We start from the raw sequence: 6,193 nt of genomic DNA on the forward strand, positions 1-6,193 counted from the left end.
AATTTATTACAATTGGTGCGATCAGTGTCTAATCTAGTAACTTTTGTTTTTTGACAATACTAATAAATTATTGTAATTTTTATTTAAAATAACTTAAATTAGAGCAGAAAACGCATGCATTACATATAACTATTTATCAATTTACATAAATATTACATTTATTATTTCAATACTTAGTGTTTATTTATGTTCTTCGTCCGTTTTAAACTTTGATAGTTTTATTTTATTTATGTCTAATTTAGTAACTTTTATTTTTTAACAGTTACCATATCAACAATTTATTACAATTGGTGCGATCAGTGTCTAATCTAGTAACTTTTATTTTTTGACAATACTAATAAATAATTATAATGTTATTAAATCTTTTTATCCGAAAAAATATGACATTTATATTATGATAGAAGAAGATGTTAAGTTTTAGCATATATATATATAAAAATAGTAAAGTTATTTGTTTGTAGTTGTATTACGACCTAACTGCTAAAATTCCTCATTTTTTGACACAAGGCGACAGCTGTCATTTTGCGTTGAAACTTGAACTATAAAATCTGCGATTGGATTTAATTATAATAGTGAGTGCACAGTGTGCAATTCTAGTCTTCGAATCATTTTGCGCTATATATAATAAGTATCGATCGGGGGAGGTGAATGGGCAGGGTGCGCGCCCTTTAATGAGGTAATTAAAATTAATGTAATTGCCGGTAATAATCAGGAATACCGAGGATCGATTCCGTGAAGTAATTAAAAGTGGTAGTTGTTGCAGGGTCGGGCAGTTCTTCTCATGCTCCACGATAAATAAGTTTTCCCGTTGAAAAGGCAAACGGGAGGACGAGGACGCGCGAGGTCCTGGCGCGAAATTGCTAATAAATTTCCATAAGTGTCAACAGTGTTTAAAAAGCGACCGCCATTTTTAACAAGTGTTCTCCCTTAAGTACACTTCAACTTGCATAATTCATAACTCATCCGCATCACATACATCACATCTTTTACTGCATCTATCCCTTATTTTTTTTTTCTTCCTATCCTTTCTTATATAAAATGTATAAGAGTGTGCGAAATTTGCTTTAATGGTCAGAGAAAGGGAAACAACATTAAACTAGATCCGTTCAATCTGTTTTAAATTTAATTACGCAAATGCAACGTGCATTTTATTTGCGGCCAGTTGCTTCGCCCTTTTAATCTACCAAATTAATTCCGGCAGAAGGCAGCTCTTATGTTTATTGCCTCTGGCTTTTGATGATACTTTATGGTGTGCAAAGGACGAGGAAATTAATTGTTCTTTGATTGTCTGAAACGCTTAAAATATTAACTCCGCGCTCGGCCGTTACCGTTCACCACGATTTATGGATGAGACAAGACCAAAAACGAATTTCATATACAATTTATACAATCGTACAAGTGACATTCACTTGACAGAAAACGCACGCGATAAATGTCTGATCTAGTAACTTTTGTTTTTTTTATGTCTAATTTAGTAACTTTTATTTTTTAACAGTTGCCATATCAACAATTTATTACAATTGGTGCGATAAATGTCTAATGTAGTAACTTTTGTTTTTTGACAATACTAATAAATAATTGTAATTTTTATTTAAATTACAGCAGAAAACGCATGCATTACATATAACTATTTATCAATTCAAATAAAAATTACATTTATTATTTCAATACTAAGTGTTTATTTATGTTCTTCGTTCGTTTTTAAACTTTGACAGTTTTATTTTTATTTATGTCTAATTTAGTAACTTTTATTTTTTAACAGTTGCCACATCAACAATTTATTGCAATTGGTGCGATAAATGTCTAATCTAGTAACTGTTGTTTTTTGACAATAGTAATAAATAATTGTAATTTTTATTTAAAATCAGTTGAATTACAGCAGAAAATGCATGCATTACATATAACTATTCGTCAATTTACATAAATATTACATTTATTATTTCACTACTAAGTGTTTATTTATGTTCTTCATCCGTTTTAAACTTTGATAGTTTTATTTTGATAAAAATTTGCAAAGTATATGTAATCTGTTGAGTATACTTAATAATTATAATGCGCAAATCAGGCAGAGTATTATTTATTACATGTTTATAGTAGGGATGTTCGTGCTATTAGGGTTAATGAGGAGCAGAAAGTACGGGTCCGAGATATCACTCGCAATTGAAGAATATGTGCGTTAGAAAGAGAGAAAAAGAGAGATCAAAATAAGTCTCTAGATTTATTTGCAGTCGCGAGTCTCGACATCTCATCAAGCCTTCTGATAAATTGGACAAATAAACTTCCCCATTCTGATCCATTCCGTTCCATTAAAAATAAGCAACAAAAATAAATTTGGAAATGCGGGCTTCTCTTGGCTTGGGTTAAAAAAAAGAAAAGAAACGAAAGGACGACAACAACAAAAAATCGGTCCAACGCAGATGGAAACTGAGGGAGGAAAAGAAGGAAAAAACGTATGCGGAGCCCCCGCAACTCGCACACAAATCTGTGAGCGAAGTATTTCAAATTAAGGCTATTAAATCAAACGAGCGCCGATCGATAACCGAGGAAATGGAAAAAAACTCATTTGATAACTTTATTATATATTTGGGCGATATATTGAGCAGAAAGATTGTTGCCTCGTGCGTTTTTTTATTACTCTTATTTCAATGATTTCTATTTATTATACATAATTTGATACAAAAAAAAATATTAATTTTAAATTTCCCGGGAAAAAAAAAGAAAAAAAAAAGACACTCTTATGTTGATTGGTCGATGCATTTCATGTTACGCCACTGACTAAATTGTATTGTAAAACTAATTGAATAACTGGAAAACTATTGTATGAATTCTGAAATTAGCGAATAAACAATTTATAAGTGTATGTGTATATTGAACGAAAGGACGGTTTCACACGGAGCAGAGAGTGCCATAATAATGAATTCAAATTGGGACTTTTGATTGGCTCTAATTTGAATTCGTGTACGTGTAAACCAATCAAAATTCAAATTTGCTCTGGTAATTTATACAATGTGTATCGGGCTTTGAAATACGCGCGCCGCCAGCATTCCGCTATTATTTATATATGTACGCCTATGACGCAAACAGAGAGAGAGAGATAGAGAGAACTGAAACCCATAATGCAATTCGCACTTTACTGTATTATCATATTTGCATTTTAATAATATTAATGTAATGTAATTCAACTGATTCTAAATAAAAATTATAATAATTTATTACTATTGTCAAAAATCAAAAGTTACTAGATTAGACATTTATCGCACCAATTGTAATAAATTGTTGATATGGCAACTGATAAAAATAAAAGTTACTAAATTAGACATAAATAAAAATAAAACTATCAAAGTTTAAAACGAACGAAGAACATAAATAAACACTAAGTATTGAAATAATAAATGTAATTTTTAAGTAAATTGATAAATAGTTATATGTAATGCATGCGTTTTCTGCTGAATTCAACTGATTTTAAATAAAAATTACAATTATTTATTACTATTGTCAAAAAACAAAAGTTACTAGATTAGACATTTATCGCACCAATTGTAATAAGTTATTGATATGGCAACTGTTAAGAAATAAAAGTTACTAAATTAGACATAAATAAAATAAACTTATCAAAGCTTAAAACGGATGAAGAACATAAACAAACAATTAGTATTGAAATAATAAATGTAATATTTATGTGAATTGATAAATAGTTATATGTAATGCTTGCGTTTTCTGCTGTAATTCAACTGATTTTAAATAAAAATTACAATAATTTATTAGTATTGTCAAAAAACAAAAGTTACATTTATCTCACCAATTGTAATAAATTGTTGATGTGGCAACTGTTAAAAAATAAAAGTTACTAAATTAGACATAAATAAAATAAACTTATCAAAGCTTAAAACGAACGAAGAACATAAATAAACACTTAGTATTGAAATAATAAATGTAATTTTTAAGTAAATTGATAAATACTTATATGTAATGCATGCGTTCTCTGCTGTAATTCAACTGATTTTAAATAAAAAATACAATTATTTATTACTATTGTCAAAAAACAAGAGTTACTAGATTAGACATTTTATTGAAAATTTCATTTACAATTTTTCATACCAATTATGTACACAAATAAAAAGTTTTAAAAATTCTTTGCAATTTCTTTTAAAAATATAAAATTTTCATCAATTTTTCACCAAAATATTTAAGATTTTCATAAAAATTTATAACTCTTATTGAAAATTTCATTTATAATTTTGATACCAATCATCTACAAGTATAAAAAGTTATAAACATTCTTTACAATTTCTTTCTTCAAAATATTTCATCAAAATTTGTAAAATTTATTGAAAATTTCATTTATAATTTTCATACAGTACATATTTTTGATGAATCAAGACTTAAAATGCAATTATTAACATAAATGAAGTTGCATACAAGTACAAAGAAACAATAAGTATAATTTACAGATATGACAATGATCTTAAATCTGTGAAGCGAAAGTGATTTAGAGATCCGCTGTAGCAGAATTCCCTCCTACACGTAATAAATCATTCGATAAATGGCAAAGGCCAGAACAGAGAGGAAGGAATACAAGCATGTTCGTATATATATATTTTTTTTGTTAGCGGCTAAAGTGATAAACCGGAATATCGTAAATATTTTTTGACTTCCTGCTGCGGCTTGCGGATATCGCGATAGGATTCCTCCTCTCAATCATTGTTGCGGATTGGAAAGGGCTTATCCTCTGGAGTTCTCTCACACCCTCTCTGTCGTCAGAGGAGGGATGAGTCTAATGGAGACGCCACACTTGTTGGGTAATTCGAGTTATTGTAGTTTAGTTCGGTGGCTGCGAATGTTCCCCACTCGTTCGTGTATTTTGGGGATGTCGGTTTTCGTGGGTCGTGGAGGATGGTTTTGGGGGAAGCACATCGATTGCCGGAATTAGGTAGAATATACGAAACAGACCCGCTCTAATTTATGCGATCCTCAGATGGGGTCGATCTAAATATATACATATATTAAACTTGGCAGCAGCCAACAACTATCTAATAAACTTATTACTACTACTACTATCTGTTATTGAAATATAGCACAATCACAGTCAGTTTACGTAAAAATCTAAGTAAAGTTATTAAAAACGATTCTTCAAGTTTGGACAGTGAATTACGACGTCTAAATGACACCGGACACGACCAAAGTAAAGTAACAGTGTAACAATTGGGACGTGTTATGATTGTAGTACATTCTGTAGCAAATAAATCAGTTATACCGAAACTCTTGGAAGTTAGCAAGTTGGAATTGAATTGTACACATTCACACTAAAATTGAAGAGAGAGCGAGAGAAGGGGAGAGAGAGAGAAGGGTTTTGGTGGAAGGACGATTAATAATTCTGAGCATCTAGGCGGCTCTGGCATAAAACAAAACGACTCACCAGAGGCACACTGACGTGCTAATGGTGTCGTTTCCAAACCAAGCCAACTCACACACTTTTTGCTTATACCATAAACATATTTTATTTACATCTTTATCACGCCTCCCTTATTTACTCTTATTTCCTCCTTACGTAAACAACGACTTATAAAAAGTATATTATATGTTACATTTTTTTTTGTATAAAATACACGTCTAACGTGTAAATATGTGAATGTAAACGTGCATAGTGTGATGGCAATCCGACGTTTTAACTGACACATCTATTGTCTGCTTTATCGTAGCTTCAGGAGCGATTTTGTGCTCAAGAAGCGGGTTGAAAAGTGTAGAGAACAACGATGAAATGCACGTGCGATTGTACACGAAGTGCAGCAGCAGTAAATGTGGGTCTAGTTGCATTTGCATAATTATTTTCTGAAGTGACATTAAAAGATAAAGCCGCCTCCTCTGCTTTTTCGAACGTTCTAATTTCAATTCTTCAACTTTGAACGCGTATTACAGCAAATATGGATAAGAGCACATGAATGTATCTATACTTGCTGGATTCCCCAAACATTCAGCTTTTATATTCATATATTGTATTCATTCTATCTATTATAGTTTTCGAGTAAATCAATGAAATGTGAAAACACTGCTTTTTCGAACGTTCTAATTTCAATTTTTCAACTTTGAACGCGTATTACAGCAAAACGGATAAGAGCACAGAAATGTATCTATACTTGCTGGATTCCCCAAACATTCAGCTTTCATATGCATATATTGTATTCATTCTATCTAT

Source organism: Nicrophorus vespilloides, unplaced genomic scaffold (genome assembly GCF_001412225.1).
Source record: "Nicrophorus vespilloides isolate i.1.1-1 unplaced genomic scaffold, Nicve_v1.0, whole genome shotgun sequence".
Classification (NCBI taxonomy): Eukaryota; Metazoa; Arthropoda; class Insecta; order Coleoptera; family Silphidae; genus Nicrophorus; species Nicrophorus vespilloides.